Source organism: Sceloporus occidentalis, unplaced genomic scaffold, assembly GCF_023333645.1.
Source record: "Sceloporus occidentalis isolate IW3139 unplaced genomic scaffold, rSceOcc1.0.p SCAF_2, whole genome shotgun sequence".
Classification (NCBI taxonomy): Eukaryota; Metazoa; Chordata; class Lepidosauria; order Squamata; family Phrynosomatidae; genus Sceloporus; species Sceloporus occidentalis.
In genome coordinates, this window is record NW_028316982.1 from 13,525,795 (window position 1) to 13,547,780 (window position 21,986).

Sequence of the window (21,986 nt, forward strand, 5' to 3'; positions counted from 1 at the left end):
GCTGCCTGTTTCATCCACAAATCAATCGTTGGGTTCAATAGAACTCATTCCCCAGTAAGCTATGTTTAAAATGTCACCCACCTCACTTTGTGCTTGGGCCAAATTGAAATTAATGAGATATGATTTAAGCATAACAATGCTGTTGTATTTGTTTCAATGGGACCTAGACACTATTAAGGTTTCTCTCAGCTGAAGTTGTAAATAGAGGCAAATCCAAGTTTGCCATTGAGCATTCAGGTCTGGCATAGAGTGACAAGGAGTATCAGGGCCTTACAAGTGAACCAGCATAGCTCTTGGAAATTTCACAAGTATAACTTGCCTTCAGCACTTATCAGTCACTCTTTATCCATCTGCTTTTGTAGCTTGATCTCACTGGTAAAAGGGGAGGGAAAATTGGACTCTGAGACTCAAGACTAATCCTTTGACCATTTAATATTGAGTCGAAAGTCCACTCAGGCAGTACTGAAAAGCAGAACATTTGCCTGTGACAAATTGCAAAGTCCCAGATAAGGAAGAACTCTTACAATGGGCTAATATAACGGATATGGCTGCATCCCATGGAATCCTAGGATTTGTAGATAGATATGCCAACGTTTTTTTCATGAGATACTTGGGATTCTCTGCTAGAGAGTTCAGTCATTCTCAGAATTTGGTCCTCCATCTGTTTTGGATTTCAACTTCTAGAAGCTCCAGACAGCTTGGCCAATGGTCTGAGAGCTGAAGTCCAGAATGCCTGGAGGGTCAAACATTGAGAACCACTGCTCTAGCCTTCTCCCCTGAACTATAGCACTAGAGCTCTCCAACTCCATTGATTCTCAAACTTTGGTCCCTAAGATGTTTTGGATTTCTGTTCCCTTGGCCATGCTTGCTAAGATTTAAAAACACATGGGAGACCAATAAAGGAAAAGCAATGATTTACCAAAGAACTCCAAGTACTGTACAGTTGGACCTCCTTATCCATGGATTCAACCATCCACAGTTTGAAAATATTCAAAATAAATATAAATTCTAAAAAGCAAACTTTGGTTTTGCCATTTTATATAAGGGATACCATTTTACTATGCCATTGTATTTAGCGGGACTTGAGCATCCACAGATTTGAGGGGTGTGTGTCCTGGAACCAAACCCCAGCAGATGCTAAAGGCCCACTGTGTCAATAAACTACAAATATAAAAATTATGACCGATGGAGACACTACAGTTAACGTAGCTTATAATGCTGTAACTAGTATAGATATATTCTTATTTTATCAAAATACTAACCCTGACTTGCTGAAGCATGTACTCTGTTCTCTATTGCTAAGATTGTTCTGTCCTAATAGTTTTCTTATCACAGTTGAATCCTGCTTTTGTTCCACATATAGCTATTCCCTCCTCAGCAGCTGCAGACTAAGTCCCAAACCACACTGCAGAAATAATCCAGTTTGACACTGCTTTAATTGCCCGGGCTCAATGCTAAGGAATTCTGGGGACTGTAATTTTGTGAGACATTTAGCCTCCTCTCTGTCACAGAGCTCTGATGCCACAAAAACTACAATCCCCAGAATTCCCCGGCACTGAGCCAGGGCAGTTAAAGTGGTGTGTTTTGGACCATAGTAAAACCTTAGGGAAAGAAGTCTGAAAGTAATTAGTTACAAATAAAGTTCCAAGCTTTCAAAAAGTAGTTACAATTAAAGTTATTATTTTAAAAAGTATAGTCAGCCCTCAGTAGCCACAGATGCCTTATCAATGGATTCAACTACCCATGGCCTGAAAATTATATATTACACCATTGTATGTAATGAGACTTGAGTATCCACAGATTTTGATATCCACGGTGGGTCCTGGGCTGGAACCAAACCCCAGCGGATATCAAGAACCCACTGTAACTATTTTTTTGGCTATCACAAGTGACTATAATAGGAGTTTTAATAAACTTAAAAAATAACAATGGAATGTTTGCCAACAGCCTATAAGAAAAAAACTAATGTTTCTGTTGTATTATCATTGCCTCACCGCCCACAATAGAATACAAGGCAGCAGCGTGAAACACAGCATGAACATGCTTGAATCCTGTGATATTCCTCTTCCATCTTCATACATTTGAAGGTCTATCATGCAGAAAATGAGATGAGTTTGTTTTTTGCTGCTCCAAAGAGTAGGACCGGAACCAATGGATTCAAATTAGAAGAAAGGAGTTTCTAGGTAAACATGAGAAAGGATGTCTTTAGGAACGGACTAGCTGGGAAGGTAGTAGGTTCTCTTTCCTTGGAGATTTTTTAAACCGAGTTTGGATGGTCACCCATCAGAAAAAAAATTACTTTCCTTCCAATTCTGCAGTTCTGATTCTTTGACTTAGCTATTGCAAAAAGGAAATAGTAATTATTAACTAGTTGTTTTCAACTAATTACTAAAAATCATTGGCCTAAGGCCGCTGCTTCAATCTGTGCCTTGACTGCTTAATAGTAAGACAGTCTACTTGTTTTGGGGGGGGCTGTCTGGGGTTCTCCCCCTCCCTCCAGGTGTTTACACTGTATTTGTACAAATTTCAGGTTCCCAGGATCATGCTGACACCTACCAAATCTGAGGTTGTTGCCACACTGCAGAAATAAAGCAGTTTGAACACCACTTTAACTGCTATGGATCAGTGCTATGGAATTCTGGGATTTGTAGTTTGATGGAGTACCAGATCTCTCTGTCAGGGAAGGCTAAATATCTTACAAGACTTCAAATCCCAGAGTTCCATAGTATTGAGTCAGGGCAGTTAAAGTGTTGTCAAACTGTTTTATTTCTGCAGTATGGCAACAGACTTAACCAATCTCTTAGGTTTACTCTCTCTGTCTCTTTCTCCCACACAATGGTTTATTTTGTGAGTGTGTTTATTCTGAAGGTTTGAAACCAAAGAACACATGATCTCTGAATTATATAGAGAAATAAACTTAACATCAGAATTGGGTTATGAAATAAGATGTAGATAATATACTATTTCCCTTTAGATACCTCTGACTCAGGATTTTAGGTCTCCTTCTCTTGAGATCTGTGAACAAGAAAGGGAAGATGTCTTATTTGGAAATAGCGTGAGGGATAGTCCAAAGGCAGCTGTGAGCAGCAAATGAGAATACTTTTCCCATGACAACATTATTGGAAACTTGAAGAGTTCTGGGAATTGGTGATGGTTTGAGGGAACCTTTCTCCATAGTAGCATGTTGCCCATTAAAAGCTAATTTATGTAATTACTGGCTTAAAATTTCTACCATGTGCAAAAATAATTGGCAGGTTGTATGTGAAATTACTTATTGGCCCCTTTTCAGTTCCCTTAGTAAATATATGTACCTTGTATAGGAAACTTACCATTTGAGTCTTGTTTACCATCCTCTATTAAAGGCGGCTGAATTGGCTATAAAAATGGATACTAATATGAAGACCTTTTCTGGGAAAATGGAGTCCATTGTTGGCTGAGGTCCCTGGCATCTGGGAGATGGATTCTAACTGGGCAGCTCTACTTCACAGGAATGGTTTATATGCTGCTGAGAGGTTAATGGGGGTATCATTAAGAGGGAGCAGGGGTATGACGCACACCAGGGAGATTATCACACAGGGACGGTATAAGGACAGGATTGCTCCCCCATCCATATCCCATCTTTGACTGCAATCCCATGAAATGTTTTCAGATTGCAGAACTATTGTCCCATCATTGTGTTAACGTGAACTCCCATTAATGCAAAATGCTGGGCAATGCGGCTTCAATGATGGGATCTGTGCGATGCTATTCAACATTTATGTGAAGCCGCTGGGGGAAATCATTCGCAGACATGGGGCAGGGTGTTATCAGTACGCTGATGACACCCAAATATATTTCTCCATGTCCCGATCAGCAGCTATGACAACAGATGGCATTTCTCCCCTCAATCAGTGTCTTGAAGCGGTAATGGGCTGGATGAGGAAAAACAAACTCAGGCTGAATCCACACAAAACGGAGGTACTTGCAGTAGGGCCCCCCAAACCAGGTATAGGGTTGCAACCTCCAGTCCTAGATGGGTCACGCTCTCCACAAAGGACTGTGTTCGCAGTCTGGGGGTGCTCCTAGACCCGTCGCTTCACATGAGAAATCAGGTGAATGCGACGATCAGGAGTGCCTGTTATCAGCTTTGGCTGATACGCCAACTGCGCCCTTTCCTGGAAGTAAAGGACCTAGAAACTGTTGTACATTCACTGGTAACTTCACGACTTGATTTCTGTAATGCGCTCTACATGGGGCTACCCTTGTACCTAGTCCGGAAACTTCAACTAGTGCAAAATATGGCAGTCAGGCTGGTTGCCAGAAAAACTAGGAGTGACCGAATAACACCCGTCTTAAAATCTCTTCACTGGCTGCCTATTAGTTTCCGGGCACAGTACAAGGTGTTGGTTATAACCTTTAAAGTCCTACATGGCTTGTGTCCAACCTATTTGAGGGATCGCCTGCTTCCATGTAATCTGCCCCGCACCCTCAGGTCCTCTGGAAGGAATCTATTGCAGCCTTTAAAAACCAGACTAACTGCTCCCTCCCAGAGGGCCTTCTCTGCAATTGCTCCCAAACTATGGAACGGTCTACCACACGAGATCCATCAAATTGCCAGCTTAGACAGCTTTAAAAAAGCTGTCAAGACGGATCTCTTCCGGCAGGCCTTTCCTGAATAAAAGTGCCCAGCCACAGAATGACTGCCCCCCACATCATGTATCAGCCCACCGCTCTGTCCTCGCTGTATTTTTTATTGTGTTTTTAATAAATGTTTTAATTGTAACTTGTTTAATCCTTTTTTAAGGGGGGGAATTTGGGACACAAATTTGTAAATGTGGATTTTAATGTGTTGCACGCCGCTTTGATTGTCTTGTCACAGAAAAGTGGGATACAAATAAAAGTTTTATTATTTTATGTCATTTGGAAGTTTTTTGTGTGATGACGGTCAATCACACAGATGGTATAATGTCTGGATAATCATGACAGCATATGAAAATCTCCTAGCTATTGCACTATGAAAATGGGAAAAATATGGGACAAGGACATTTTGTCCCCCATCTAATAATCTCCCAGGAAACACCTGTGATAGGTGTGAATACTTGGTTGGGTGGTTTCTGCCATCCATTCCAATACCTCCCTGGCCGTCCACCTCCGCCAGCCACAGCACCTCTGATGTTCATAGGCTGCAGCTGCTAGTTGGGGTGAAGTGTTGCTGCTGCCTGACAGTCTTTCCAGATTTGGTGGGGCTGCTGGCAAATGCTTGCCCAGACCCCCAAGGGGCTGCTGGGCAGCAGCATACCCAAACCAGCAACCACTGGTGGGAAGAGGCTGCCTTCCAGGTCTGATAGGGCTGCTGGTTAGCATTCATACAGACCTGGAAGGGGTTGCTGGGTGGTGGCAGCAGCATCCAACCACTACCATGACAGAGAAGACCTGGCTGGCAGAGGGGGGTGACTGAGAGTGATAACATGAGTTACTGCACTAGGGTGATACCAACCCTAATGACACCATTGGAAGTTAACTATTACTTTTTGCCCCATCCTGCCCACGAGGAGAACAGAGCAGCATATGTTGATGTCCCCAGCCCATTTATTCTTACCACACCCTGAGGTAAGGTGTGTATATGTGTGTAAGAAAGATATATTAAGAAAGCATATGTAGCCCCAAATCATCCAGTGAACTCCATAGCAGTTTGTGAAATTAGAACCTGGGTCTCTCCAACTTAGCCCAGTCCTCTAAACAATAGATCATACTTGCATAGCTAACCGACAGAGCATGCTTCCTAAGGATGTGGTGAATGATGACCACTAGGGTGTTTTCAGGCAAAGAACTCATAGTGCAATTGTCTTACCTCATTCACAGAATTGTACAGGAGGTCCAGGCATCACAACCCTTTATTTGTAACCCTCCCACATTCCCCAGTGGCTTATTTTGCTCTTCACTTAGTGCAAAAAAGTCCACTTCTTGTTGTTATCATTTGCGGTCAGGCTGGCTTTCACTTATGGTGATTCAATGAATGAGTGACCTCCAAGAGCCCTAGGTCATCAACAGCCCTGCTTATGTTTTGCAAACTCAGGGCCATGGCTTCCTTAATCAAATCAAACTGTTTGTAATGGAATCTTCCTCTTTTCCAGCTGCCTTCCCCTTTTCTGAGTATTACTCCCTTTTCCAGTGAGTGCCATCAGTCCAGAAGCTTCCAAGGTGGCTTTAAAGGGGGATGAATTAGATTATGGAAGACAGGGGTGAACATTATGACAGGTAATTTCAGTTGTAAGGACTTTTATAGAAAACAATGAACACAGAGAGAAAAACATAATTTCCCCAATATTAAATATAAATGCACACACAAAATAATAGCCACAGATATGGGTTCCTTCCAACTGAAAAACTTTAACACATACCATATAAAATTTCCTAAATATCATATCCAAGTTACACTTGTACTAAAAGAGCATGTATTGTTGTCTTTATATTACCTTGTACTGTATAACCCAAAACTGCTATGTTGCCCCATTTTAATTTCAAATTAATAAATATATACCAGTCTTTCTGAAAGTTAACCAAAGACTTTTCTTTGATTATCATCATAAGTTCATCCATTCCAGCAAGCTCATATATCTTCAGCAACCAGTCTCCATGTGTGAGAATAACTTTTTTTCATCTCTGGATATACATGATTCTTGTTGTAATCATACACTGTAGAATTCTTCCATATTTCCTTTCAATCTGTCCTTCCATTACTCCCGAAAAATAAAATTCTAGTCTCTTCTGGAATGTTATTTTTAAAATGTCCAACATTAAATAAAAGTGGTGAGGACGTTTTGTGACCAGCTGTAGCTGGCTTGTGAGATACAACTGTTCTGAGATCTAGGATAACTTGATGATGGTAGTCCATGTTTTGATATTTTCCTGCATGAACCACTGTCATGCTCTATATATGTGGAATTTCCCTTCAAAGTGGTTCTGAGGCTGCATCTGGTGAAGAATGCTGCGATCCATTTGTTGACATAGGAAACATCTGCTCCTGCTCTTCCCTGTCGCAAGGGTTCGCTGTAAAGGGTCCTTCCTGAAAGTGAGGCATTAGGCGTTGGGTGGCCATTATGGGTTCAGACTGTTTGTTCAGTCTGACCTGAAGAGACTCCTCAGAATTAAGCATTTTCAGTTGGCTGGATTTTCTGGAGCAGTATGTAGTGATAAAATTTGAAATTGAGGCCCTCATAAAGATAGCCCCCATAGGGATGCCTTGAAGGATAGTCTAAAAATGCAGGTATCTATATATTTAAAAAGACATCACACAATTTCTAGCTGTTTTCATCTCTAGTAGAACATAGTTTCCAACCTTTCACAAATTAAAACTGGGATCTGTGTGGCAGAGAAACATCAGAGGAGGGTTAATATGGCAAAAGTTATTAATGGGGGGGGGGGGGGGACCGTAAGCTAGCAGATGCTATAGTAATTTGCTTTTGACTGAGCCTAATAGGAAAGGCAAGCTTCTGCCCTCTCCTCTTCTTTCCCTCTGCTGAACTGAGTGCAAATTACTTTTGGACTTTGAACTTAGTTCTCAGCAATTGAAGTAAGTGGAAGACAAAGGGGAAAAGTGGGAGGAGTGAGAAAAGGGGCATTTAAAAAGCCTCTGGAAAAAACAACAACAGAGGATTATTTGGAATTGTGTTCATTCCAAACTGGGATGGTTGGAGGGCATGCTAGGAACTAGGATTTTGTAAAGCTAGTGGATCTTGCCCATTCAAGACTAAGGCCACTGCAAAATCCTTTTGGGGGTTGTTCTCACTTGCGATTTACAACGGTTTAAAATACACCGGTATTGGTTAAACCGATTCAAAATATAACGGGTGTTATCCTGCGTTCCAAATCGCTTTTTTTCGTTCTCATTTACCAAAGGGATAACTCGTAACAATTAATTGTTGCTGAGGAAAGATCCCTCCTCCAACTATTATGGAGATAGCAGCTAAGCTCAGAAGGGGATCTAGGGGGATGCCAATGCGGTGTATTACAGATAACATGATAAGAGTTCTAGGGTTTCAACCCTGCAAGCCTTCACCACGCTACTGCTCTGGAGACCCTTGCCAGTCACTTTCCTGCGGTGCCTCCATAATGCCTTGCTCTGTCTTTGGAAAGGCATGAGGTGGGCAGTGGTGCTAAAGAATTGTGCCAGTTCCCCTCCGATCAAACCATTTCCTTCCATAGGAATTAGGTGTTGTGCCTTGTAGATTTAATGAAGCCGTCTTATCAACTTTTCCTCCAGTAATGCCAACACAATATCAAGCCCAGTTCCAGGTCTGCCTATATATAGAATCATATTGTTGCATTAATAGTTTATGTGGACTTTATTCCACTTCCATCCAGGTCATTCCGTTGGTATAGGGCAGTGATGGTGAACCTTTTCGGGGCCGAGTGCCCAAACTGCAACCCAAAACCCACTTATTTATTGCAAAGTGCCATGTCCCTCTGGCTTTCTCGTAACAAACTCTGGCAAACTCTGTGCCGGGGCAATGGCACATGTGCCCACAGAGAGGGCTCTGAGTGCCACCTCTGGCATGCATGCCATAGGTTCGCCATCACTGGTATAGGGCCTCCACTGGCATGAAATTAGCCTGGTGCAGCACTTTTGCAGCCCTATTATGGTTTCACAACTGCACTGGCCTAGCATTGTGCTCCATGCCCATAAAGGGGATTTGGCCACACATTTCTATCCCCATCCAAACCAGTATAATGCACAGAGAGGTCCTCACTGCTTCTTCATCTCTAATAATATCCGGAGTCTGTCAAGTTCTGCTTTTTTAGAAAAGCTTATAATTAGAGGAAATAAAGGTAGCGTCATGTGTTTAACATATCTGTTCTTGTCACCAAGCAATGTAAACAAAACACGGCTGTTTTGTTATATGTTATTTTTTTCTTTCAAGCAGGTATTAATTGCTAATGGGGCAGACAGCTTATGGAATAGAATAAACAGCAGCTGCAATTAATAACAAATGGCCTCTTTGAATCAGAGAAGTGCTGGTAACAATTGTGCTTCTTGTTTTGGTGGCAGAGCCTGTGTTCATTCATCTTGGGCAAGCATCAGGGTTAGGCGGGCAAGAGAGGAGCAAGGGGACAGGAACAGATGATGTCTGCTGATGCTAGGAGGAAAAATAAGATTAATTTTTCAGTGAAGTATTTGGCACAAACCCCCATCCTTTTATTGTAACCAGTCCCCTCAAGTAACTGCTACCCATGTCTCTGTTAGCTCAGTTGTGTCCGTGTTTCAAAACTACATTGGCCTCTTGGGTTTGTGGATTTGTCTTCAGATTTATATTTTCATATTCATATTTAGTATGGGTTGAAATTTTGTTTCAGCATGAAAGGTTGCTTTGCCAGAGATCAGTAAGTTATCACAAATGTCACCAAAGCATTAGGAGATCAATTAATTCATCCATTTTACTTACACTTGGCTATAGCAAAATATACCAAATAATGACAAAATTTGATCAGAATTATTGACAGGGTTTATTTCATATTATGGATTTTATTTCATTGCGTGACTTCCACAATCTCTGTACTAAATTGTGAGGAAAATGGTTCAGGACACTCCAACATACAGAGGACATGTTTAATTGTTCATATTGAGGATCATCATAGGAAATATACTTTCATAGACATTAAACTGAGAAATAGTCAAGTGTCCATTTGCACTGTGGCCCTTCTGCCTCTTAATGCATCCAGTGTATAAGGTCATGCATATCTGAAAGACTGAAAGACGGCACATAATTGAAATTGCCAAAAGATCCCTTTGCATACTCTTTTCTCTGTATATGTTTGGATGTTATGTTCTTTTTAGCTCAGCAGCAAAATGCCTTTGACCAGGCCTGTACAAACCAGCATGGTGTAGTGGTTTGAGTGTTGGACTATGACTCTGGAGGCCAGAGTTTGGCCATGAAACCCAGTTGAGCAAGTCACATGCTGTCAGCCTCAGGGGAAAGTCATGGCAAACCTCTGAACAAATCTTGCCAAGAAAACCCCACGATAGATTCACCTTAGAGACACCATAAGTCAGAAATAACTTGAAGGCACACAACAACTACCACCACAAAGGCCTGCAGGAACACCCCCTTGACCTCCATGGTGGACAAAAGGCAAAGATATGCAATGGGAGTCAGTGTGGTGTAGTGGGGGTTTGAATGTTGGACTATGACTCTGGAGACCAGGGTTTGATTCCCAGCTCAGCCATGAAACCCACTGGGTCAAGTCACTTGTTCTCAGCTTCAGGGGAACACAATGGCAAATCTCTTCTAAACAAATCTTGCAAGAAAACCCCATGATTAATTTGCCTTAAGGTCGCCGTAAGTCAGAAATGACTTCAAGGCACACAACAAAAAAACATACAAAAGTAGTCCTGTATTTTGGATCCTCTGCAGTGCAGAGGCACACTTTATCCCTATATTTAAGGGGGCTAGTTACTTCCTGTGGGTAAAAAATTCTAAAGATTATTACAGTCAGTTTTCAGCTTTGACTTTTGTGGCTTTGATTAATATGGTCTCTCTGGGAATCTCTAACTCCTCCAGTATGACTCTATGGTCAACATTTGGCAGAAGTTACACTAGGGGATCTAGAGATTCCTAGAGGGAACATTTCTCCAGGCATTTGTCTGTCCTCCAGCACAATTCTATGGTCAACTTCTGGCCAGTGATGGAGGATCTGGAGATTTCTAAAGAGGTGTTCTCTCAGTTTTTAAAAAAGTGCTTTTTCTTTTTATTTGTGTTTTTCTCCACTTTCACAGGGGTCCTGTGGAGGGCCCACTCTCTTAATATCACTCTTATTATATCTATTTATATCCTACTCCCCCAAAATTGGGGCTCAAAGCAGCTTACAGCGTAAAAGCAAAGCACAACTGTTGTTCTTGTCCTTGTTGTGTGCCTTCAAGTTCTTTCTGACTTATGGCAACCCTAAGGCTTGGGGTTTTCCTGGCAAGATTTGGTCAGAGGGAGAGGGTCACCTTTGCCTCCCCCCGAAGCTTAGAGAGTGTGACTTGCCCAAGGTGGGTTTCCACAGCTGAGCAGGGATTCAAAGCCTGCTCTCCAGAGTCCTAGATCAACATTCAAACCATTATGCCATACTGGCATACAAAAGTGATGGCGTAGTTTGAGTGTCAGAATAAGACTCTGGAGAGCAGGGTTCAATCCCCAGCTCGGCCATGAAACCCACTGGTCATGAAACCAATGCTCTCAGCCTGTTGGGAAGGCCATGGCAAATCTCCTCTGAACAAATCTTGCCAAGAAAATTCCAATGATAGGTTCACTTTAGGATTGACATAAGTCACAAAAGACAACATTAAGGGCTTTATCTCTCTCTTTTAATTGTATTATATGGACTATAGATATATAGATATAGATATATTAAAATGAGTGATGAGTTTTAACACTGTCAACAGTTTAATTTTATCAGAACTGCAACTTTTGGATGCTTGCAATTGTGCTGTGCTTTTAGGTTTGCTGCCTTAGAATCGCCATGAAGTCAGAAATGACTTGAAGGCACACCACCATAAAATTCATCCACATCCTGCTTTACTCCCCAAAATTGGGGACTCAGGGGCTGTGCAGACTGGCCATTAAGGCCGGCCTGGGGGCAGAGTCGGGGCGTGAAGCTGGACTTTCATACGCAGAAGAATCGTGAAAAACGTTGCTTTTGAATGGAAGAAAGTAAGATTGAAATGACAAAGGTTTACGCAGACAGGACGAAATCCATTGTAAATGTGTACATTTGGAAAACCAAGTTGGATGATCCTTTTGTAGGCTATTCTTTTGTATATTACTTGCAGCAAAAATAAAATTAAAAACAAAAGCAATCCAAAATTGTTTGCATGATAAAAACTGGTCATTTGTTGAAATGGGGGAGGGGGGGTCACCATCCCCTCCAGAGTTGACATCTTTAAGGGCTTTTCATATATATATATATATATATATACACACATATAATACAATTTTTTATCTTTTTATCATCTTTTCTAAAAATGTATATATATAGAATATTCTCTCTGTCTGTCTGTATAGTATATATATATATATATATATTACAATTAAAAAAAGATTAAATGATAAAAACCATGAGCAATTGTATGTATATATATAGAGATATATAGATAGAATATCTATATCTATATATAGGCATAAAAAACAGTTTTTCTTTTTTATCATTTTTTCATCTTTTTTAAAAAATTATATATATATATATAAATTTTCTCTCTTTCTCTCTCATATTATACATATAGATATAGATAAATTACTTTAAAAAAAGAGAGGAAAAGCCCTTCAAGATGTCATCTCTGGAAGGGATGGTGACCCCCCACATTGCAGTGGGCTGAAGCTGGAGATGTTGGACAACGCCCTGATGCCAGCCTCAGCTGCAAAAGAGAAAACCCTTTTCTTCTTCTTCTTCTTCTTCTTTCTCTACCCCTCCCTTTTTCTTTCCCTCCTTCTCGTGTGTGTGTGTGACTCCTTGGAGGGAGTGATCCCAGCCCCAAGGAAAGCTCTCTCTTTCTCTCCTTTCATGTCCTTTGACGTCAGAGCCTGGGAACCATAGCAACTGTCCATCATCACGTTGGATGAGCACACGAGGAAGAGGAGGAGGAGGAGGAGGAGGAGGAAGAAGGAGTGCTCCAGTCTGCAAAAGCCAGGCTTCTTCGGAGCTCTGCAAAGGCACAATGGGAGCAGTTATTTTGTGACATTACCAAGAGTTGCAAACTATTAGTATTATTATCATTACTACTACATTCAACACAATATCCAGCCTGCAGAGCAGAAGGACGGGAAGGAGACCTTAAGAAAGGTTGGAGAAAAACGCAAGTATTGTGCATAGATGAGAAGTGTGGGTTTTCTTTTGCCTGGATCTGCACTGGAGGGTTAATCCGGGTTGAGACTGGTTTAACTGCCATGGCTCAAGGCTATGGCATTCTGGGGACTGTAGTTTGGTAAGGCATAAATGGATCCTTGCAAAGCAGGAGATGCTGAGCTTGCATTAGAGATTTTGCATGTGTGAGCATCTAATCCGGATCGAACGCGCGATTAGGGGTGCATCCGCACTGTCCAAACCCACGCAGCATTGAAAGGATGTCTCTGTCTCTCCCTCCTCTTGGGAATCCCAGGCTTTGTAGTTCTGCAAGGGCTCCCCTGCCTCTCTCCAAACTGCACATCCCAAGGCTCTGTAGCAATCAGTGGTAGTCAAAGGGGTGCCAAACCGGATCCTTCCTGCAGTGTAGACGCCTCCCGATCCTGACCAGAACAAAAGGGATGATTGGCATTGTTGCAAGGGAGGGAGACGCCCCTGGAAGACTCCACCAGAGCAGCTCAAGAAAGCCATTGCCTTCTTCATCCCATAGGATTCCCCTCTCCATCCTCTTCCTCCATCTTGACTCGGGCTGTCCTCCTTTTCCCGGACACGCCCTCCACTCCAGCCTTCTGCCCCACATTAGGCATTCCCAAACCGTCCTCCATTTTGAGCATGGCTTAAGAAGAAGAAGCAGGGGTTAGCTAGATCTGGAGCTTTTGCATGCCCTCCATTTTTTGGCTGGAAGGTCCTCCATTTTTGCCTTGTCCCTGGTCACCTTGGAATGGAGGGAAGCAAGAGAGTGACCAGGCACGTCCTCCTTTTCCAGGACACGTCCTCCATGCCAATTTTCTGTCCCAGGAGGCATTCCACAATGTCCTCCATTCGGGGCATGGTTGAGAAGGATGAAGTTAGTGTTTGGAGGTTTTGTTTCAGCAGGTCCTCCATTTCGAGCATAGCTGAGAAGCACAAATTGCTAATTTCTAATTTCTAATAATAATGATAATAATTTTTTTATAGCCCACCTCTCCCAAAAGGATCGAGGTGGGTAACAATATAAAAATACACAATAATATATAAACTACATACACACTTAGAAGTGTTTGGGACTTTTTCTTTAGGCAGGTCCTCCATTTTGACTGGAGTGTCCTCCATTTTGGGCATGGCTGAGAAGCCCACATTTCTAATTCCTAGGAGCGTTTTGGGCTTTTCTATGGGTGGGCCCTCCATTTTGGCCAGAATGCCCTCCATTTTGGGCACGGCTGAGAAGCCCACTTTTCTAATTTCTAAGAGCGCTGGGAACTTTTTATTGGGCAGGGCCTCCAATTATGCTGGAAACAACAATCCCCAGGATCCCATAGTCCTTGAGCCGTGGCAGTGAAAGAGGTCTCAAACCGGATTAGTGTTCCCGTGTGGATGCAAGGCCACCGTTGCTGAGCAAATAAGTCAAGGTGAATCCAAAAGGATCCTTGCCAGACAGGAGATGCTGGGCTTACATTAGGGATTTTGCATGACTGAGAAGGAGTGGTCTCAGTTTTTCTTTGGTCAGGTTCTCAATTTTTGCTGGAAGGTCTTCCATTTTGCAGTGCCTGGTCCTCCTTTGCAGTTAGGACACCTGGTCCCCATGCCCTCATGCAGCAGCCAGTTTGCAGCCCTTGCTTCCTTGCAGAGCAAAGACGGGCACAGTTGGTTGACCCCCCTCCACCCCCCAAAAATCATTATCTTTCTTTGAACATGGGTGTGACAGTGGTGGCACCCATCGCCTTGCTGCAATGAAGAGCTAGAGGAGGATGAGGATGACGGTGCTTTGGGTAGCCCAGATTAGGCCCCCTCCTTCCCTCGCCTCTATAGGACCTGGATTCAGGTGGATCAGCATTACTTAACAAATTCCTTGGCGTTTAAGGGGTAAAGGAACATAGGTGACTGGCTTGCACTGCTTGATGGCTGCTGTGCGCTTGTGTGCTCAACAACCCAGGGTTATTCAGACGGTGAAAATAATCCAGGTCGAATCAGGGTTGTATCTTTGTTGTTCACATGCATTTTGAATGCATCCCATTAAGATTTTCTTTTCTTTTCTTTTTTTTGAGTGGGGTTGCCCCAAACAAACCCCAAAACAACATGGGAATGACCCCGCAAGTGGTTGTAGGTGGTGCCCCTGTTTCCTGGCAGCTGCAGAGGCTGAAAACGGGTTAGTTCTTTCGTCCTCGCATGCCTTCAAGTCATCCCTGATTTATGGCGACCCTAAGGGGAACCTATCACAGAGTTTTCTTGGCAGGTTTCTTCAGAAGGGGGTTGCCCTTGCTGTCCTCTGAAGCTGAGAGAGCATGACTTGCCCAAGGTGACCCAGCGGGTTTCCATGGCTGAGCCGGAAATTGAACCCTGATCTCCCAAAATCCTAGTCCGGCACTCAAACCACTATGCCACATTTTTAAACCCTAACTTCACCTTTTCGAATGGTCCGTTTGGCCAAACTGGCCACCTGTGCATAGCTCCTCTGAAGACATGCTGCTTCTCCTTCCCATCGTCTTCTGCATCCAGCCACTTTTGTAGTTGAAAGGTCAGGCTCCAAAAAAACCCAGCCAGAGCGGTTATCTTATCATCTAAGTGACCAAACCCAGCAGGGACCATCTTTCCATAGATAGGACCATGTTTCTGCTAGGTGATTACCTTGCAAGATGTGGTCTTCATGCGCAAAAGGGTACTGCACCAGGGTGTGTGCGTGGAAATCCCACATCCATAAAGCTGTGGGGATGTTTAATATATTTGGATACGTTGCAATGCATGCATGTATGTATGTGTGCAACTTCAAGTTGCCTGTTAACTTACTGCAACTTCATGAATTTCTTAGGCAAGGAATACTCAGAGGTGGTTTTGCCAGTTCCTTCCATAGGGAACAGTATGGCCCACCGCAGTCTCCTGCATCCTCCTGTTCCCTCATTTTTCTGTCTCTGAACATGTAACAGACACAAGTAGAAACAGTGGTTCTGGCTATTTTCTTAGTTGGTACAAGTGTGGAGATTGGAGAATGCAGCGATTTATATTTTGAATAGGTTTGTAGATTGTGACTGCATACCACTGATATGAAAAAGAATGTATTTTTAAGTATGGGAACATTGGACTCTACTGTTAGAACAATACTTAGCTAGCACTGACTAGCGTGAGCATCCTGCTGTAGTCTCCAATGAAAGCCTCTTTAAGGACCTTATCACACATGGGGGGCGGGTTGCAGCTCAGATCCGCAGTCACTCCTGTTCTAGCAATGCAAAGCGTGATGTTTTTCCACACCAGATCCAGTCACTCCTCTCTAGCAATTCGGATTGAGGTTAAAACGTCATGTTTTTCCACACCTGCTTGCCTTTCTGTTGTCCTTCCGAAGTGAGGGAGAAGAGAAGTCAGTTCGATTCCAAGCAAGTCACGTGATGCGGACTCAAGCAATGGGGAGTGAGTGCACATTGTATTACCACACCAGAGCATACTGTGAGCGGTCAACGATTCGAATCGGCCCCCTTGCACATGCTCAGTGGGGCTCTGGATGCTGTCCTCCTTCCCTGCCCCCTCCTTAGCTGTCATCCTTCATCAGGGTCTAGGAGAAGGCAGGGGATAATGGGATAGCTCGCTGCGGGTTGCTGGGGCCAGGATCAGGATGCAGGAGCAGTCAGGGGATGATGGGATAGGTGGCTGGGGGTCCCTGGGGCCAGGATCAGGATGCAGGAGCAGTCAGGGAATGATGGGATAGGTGGCTGGGGGTCCCTGGGGCCAGGATCAGGATGCAGGAGCAGTCAGGGAATGATGGGATAGGTGCTGGGGGTCCCTGGGGCCAGGATCAGGATGCAGGAGCAGCAGGGATGGTGGGTTAGGTGGCAGAGGGGGCGAGATGGGGATGCAGGAGCAGTCAGGGGATGATGGGTTAGGTGTCAGGGTGAAGGAGAGGAGCAGATGGGGTCTAGGAGAAGGCAGGGATGATGGGATTGGTGGGAGGCTGAAGGAGGGGAGCAGATCGGGGTCTAGGAGGATGCAGGGGATGATGGGATCGGTTGGTTGGCAGAGAGAAGGAGATGGCATGAAGGAAGAGGAGGGGGATGACGGAGCAGGATGCAGGGGCCATCGGAGTGCTTTTCCACACCAGAACAAATAGCAGGGCAATCGAAGGCAGCCTGGAAGCGAATTCTGTGAAGCCACTTTTTCCCCGTTTTTACCAAAATGAGGGGTGACTTCAGAAACACTGCTGAAGCAATTCGCAAGGGGCTCCCATAGAAATCAATGGTGTCTGATAAAACAGTCCCTCTATGACATGAAACCGCATCGTTGGAAGTGCAGTCACTTCGGAAGTGAGCTGGGACTGAGCTACAAAACCACCCAAAAGCTCTGTGTGATATACTCCTTAATGTCTGCCACCCTAGCCTACAGAATTATTACTATACCCAAGCTCAGGCATGAAAGTGTGCTTAGTATATTTACATGAGATGTATATATAGGCTTTAAAAAAGGCAACGAAGTTTGCCTGTTGCATCTTATAAACAGAACTGCCTGTAAAAGAGTGGGACCATAAGTGTTTTTCAAAATGCAGAGATAATATGGTGCCATACTCTGAACTACAACCACTTCTAGTTGGTTGCAGGTCTAGTACAGTAGATTTGGCTGGCTGGGAGATTACAACATGCCATTCCTACTATGATGAATGTTGTTTCTGCCACGTTGATTCCAGAGAATATACCTGCTATTTGTGATTCTGTAGCTACAAGAAAGGCCTAAAGAAATCTCCCATCTGATTCTCTATTGTAATATCTACAAAGGTCTATTGTGTGTATGTGTGCACACACTTTCAGGTTGCATCTCTACTCTACGAATCCCACAGGCAAGCTATTCTTAGGCAAGGAATATTCAGAACTGGTTTGCCATTTCCTTCTTCAGAAATATAGCCTACAGCACCAGATATTTCTTGGCGATCTCCCATCCAAGTACTAACCAGGGCTGACTTTGCTTAGCTTCCAAGATCAGATGCCATCTGTTGCTTTCAGGGTATTTAGGCCTCTAAAGGTCTTATCAGGTGATTATTTTATTGAGCAAGAAGTGCACCATTTTCAGGCAAATGTGGTGCTACATTAAAATATATTTTACACAACTAGCTGTTCCTATTCCAAGAGTGAAGAAGGTGCTACCTTTGCTAAGCACTAAACATTTGAGAAGCAATCCCCACCTCAAAATTTTGTAGATTCTTTTTCCTCCGTCTCTTACAAAGCAGCCCTGTGCTTTGGAATAGCATTCTCCATATTTCCAATGTGAATAACAATGATGCAAACAAGTTAGCATGCACTAGGACAAAAGTACATATGACATATGTGCAGCAGTTGTAGTCATGCGAATTTGGTAAACAATAAATAAATAAATAAAATAAACTGTTGTAAATATAAATATGAAAATGTAAATAAGTGTTGAGGAGGCCTCCTGGGCCACAACAGGACCACAGTTTGCAGCGAGGGATTTTAAATTCATTCATGCAACATGATCCCAATAAAAATAGTAATAGACTTAAAAAAAAAAAAAGAAGAATCAATTTTTAAAAATTAGTTATTTTTTAAAGTCATTTGGTTTAAACCAAGGATTAAACTATGGTTTAAATCAGCCAGCCCTGCTTCAAAGCTATTGTTAGCCCAAGGGTTAGAGCTGATATCATATTGATGTCATTTATTTTAAAAATATTAACTTGTAAGTCCAAGGTTCTTACCTACTGCTTTTATCATATTATTATAATTATTACTACATTTGCCCCACTATTAATTTCATGGGACTCAGCTGATATACAGACCACCAGCTGCCATTTTATTCTGCCGACAGCCTTGTTAAGGAGGTTAGACTGAGAATGTATGCCAGTCTCAGGGCCACCCAGTGAGCGTTATGGTTAGGTGGAGATTTGAACATGAATGCTCCATCCTCCCCCCGCCATACCTAACCCACTAATTTAATAAAACAAAAAATACTAGCCTAATCTGCAATACTATGGACATTTACCTGAGTCTCAGTACCAAAATATGTTGTGGAATGTACTTCCAAATTGTTCTTGCTGTGCTTGATATATTTTTCATTTTATTTTTCCATTTTGCTGACCAAGGAAGGCTCTGTAACTAAAACATTTGCATAACTGTAATTCATATTATTGGACTCCATACATGTAAGGCAGATGAATATAGGAAGGGTGCATAGGTGTGATTCTTAGCTTTGTTCTCAATGCTGGGCATCGTGCTGACTCCATCTACAGTCCTCACACATTTATTGTGGATGTCCTGTACATACAGCTCTATATCTGCATAAGCTTCCTCATAATTAGAATTCATATTCTAGTTCTCAATTTACTAAATCCAAGGAATACAGTATATACTCGTGTATAAGTCTAGAAATTTTAGTTAAAAAATTGACTCCAAAAAACTTAAGTTGACTTACCCACAAGTCAATCTATAGCTCTTATTACTTTTTCTCTTCTCCCTCATCCATCCAACCTTTACTGTGAGTGCAAACAGTTATGCCTGCCGTAATTTTGTAAGTTCTTTGGCATCATTTTCCTTAGCTTCATCTTTTAGATCCTTTGCTACATGCCCCTAAGTTTTACCCTCGATTTATCCACAGGACATATCAAAATCCATAATTTTTGCCCCCAAATCTGCCTTCAGTTTACACATGAGGTCAACTTTATAGCTGAGCATGTATGCTGAGAACTGTATGCATGCAGACTTTCCCTTTCTAGACATGTCACCGGAGAGCATATAAGCAGCATGTTATATAAGGAGCTAAAATGTACAAATTGATCCTATGTGTATTTACTATAAAAAGTAAGTCCCACTTCATTTTAGTAGGATTTAATCTAATGTAAGTGTGCATAAGAGTGCAACTATGCATTCCAAGTCGATGCCTGTTTATTGACAAGTGCAAGCTGTTAAATTTAGTTATGCTTATTCACAAGTTAACCATTCACAAGATTAAAGGATTACTCTTAAGTAAAGTAACAAATGCTAAACAAGAAGCCTAAATCTTGGTAGTAGTTTTCTCTCCCAGTTAAATAAATCTTAGTTAACTGAATATATTATAAAATAAAATTATTAATTTACATATATTTGCATATTAGAAAAACAAATTTCCAAATGAAAATATTTCCTATAGCACAAATACATTTTGACATGCAAGCAAAGCTGTTTTCTTTAGTTGTGCTCCCTTGTATTTCTGGTAGATGTCATGATGAAAAAGGCATTAATTTTTCTGTTCTGAACTGAAGAACAACTTTCATATCTACACTTCAATTTAAAATTAGATAGAAATCTGTGCCTTTATTTGGGGGAGAAAGGAGGATATTTTTAGTAATTAAAAGTGTTTTGATTTGACTTTGATTAACTGTGAGAGGCTGCAGTCAAATGCATTGGTACAAACGCCCCATTGAATAGGGCTGTGGTGCCGACATTGCAGTCATGCTCAAAAATAAGCTCAGTGAAACTTGGACTACCAAGTAAGGAAAGAAACATACAATATATGTATATAATAGGATATTTAATGTCCATTTCCAAAGACATTGCCTCAGTATTGTTGCCTTCAAGCCCTTTTTTGAGGGGCTTTACAGTGGCAGCGAGTTGGGCTTAACTATGTAGAAGAAGATTCTGGACAAAATCAAATTTTGAACTGATGACATTGTAATTGCAGCTCAAAGCGTATCCCTGATCTTGTATTGCTGTTCTTGTCTTGCCACGTGTCTATATGGAAAAATGGCATGCAACCACGAAGGTCAAAAAGTTACTTTTTAACAATTCCCAGAATCCTAGCTGACTCGTGATACCAGAAACTGTAGTCTGGAAAGTATCTTTTCCAAAGTCGTGCAAATCCAAAATATTGCAGTCAAGTGATTTTTCATAATAAAGAAAACAAATTCAATTTTTACTGGTTAGGTGAATTGATGGGATACTGAAAGGATGCTCCATTGATGTCTATGAGACTAATCAGTAAAACTGAATTTGTTATGTGTTATCAAATCAGTTTGAACTAATAATGAGCCTATGGATGAGAAACACTTTTTTTGACAGCCAGCGTGGCATAGTGGTTTGAGTGTTGGGTATGATTCTGGAGGGTTCAATTCCCAGCTTGGCCATGAAACCCACTGGGTGACCATGCTCTCAGCCACAGGGGAAGGCAATGGCAAAACTCCTCTGATCGAATTTTGCCAAGAAAGCTTTAGGAAAGAGTCACCATATGTCAAAAATGATTTGAATGCACACAATACACACATAGGTCTCCCAGACTCAGGAACCTGGCTTTCTTGATTGAGTCAATCCACATGTAACTCCGTCCCCTCTTTTCCTATTGCTTTCCACCTATCCCAGCAATACAGCTAGCGCTCCTTATCCACGGATTCAAGCATTCACAACCTGAAAATATCAACAAAGTATATAAATTCCAAAAAGCAAACCTTGGCTTTTCGATTTTATGTAAGGGACCCCATTTTACTATCCATTGTATTTAGTGGGGCTTGAACATCCACGGATTTTGGTATCCAGAGGGGACCTGGAGCCAAAACCCAGCTGATACTAAGGGCCCACTGTATCATTACATTTTCCAATTAATCATGCTGTCTCATGATGTGTCCAAAGTATAATATCCTCAGTTTCGCCATTTGGGCTCCTAGTGAGTTCAGGCTTGACTTGCTCTCCAACCCATTTATCTTTCTGGCGCTCTATGGTTTCTGAACATTCTTCTACCATGTTTCAAATTAGTTGATCTTTTTCATATCAGCTTTCTTCACTGTCCTTGTGATGACCCTGTATGATTGTTGTCTTCATTGTTTCCTGGCACACTAGACACATTTATAACACTAACTAACCCACAGACTCATGGGGGAATCTCTGGGCCAGTTCATCTGATCTTTTTTTTTGGTTCCCTCACTACATCACAATACCCATCCATATGAGTATCTACTAACCTTGGCTTTAGGCAACATCCTTGCCTTCTCCCCCAATGTGACTATTGTTAAAACTGAACTTGTCACATCTTCTCAACACTCACAAAGTTTAGCATTCCTGTGGACATTCCCACACACAGCTTTATAGGTCTCTTCTTGGGCTTTCTACTCCAAATGTGTATCTGAGGTAGAAGGTTCAAGTTTACCAAAGCTCATGCTACCAACTTCTCTCTTTCAGTTAGAAGATTATCACACTGGC

General features: G+C 42.2%; 1 protein-coding gene across 1 annotated transcript in view; it reads left to right on the plus strand.

Moving 5' to 3' along the window:
- Positions 1-12,607: 12,607 nt before the first annotated feature.
- Positions 12,608-21,986, plus strand: part of LOC149317990 (guanine nucleotide-binding protein subunit beta-4-like) — a 61,525-nt gene continuing 52,146 nt past the window's right edge. The window contains exon 1 of the mRNA XM_089508791.1: positions 12,608-12,798. The gene's annotated coding sequence lies outside the window, so the exon portion shown is untranslated. The remainder of the gene's footprint in view (positions 12,799-21,986) is intronic.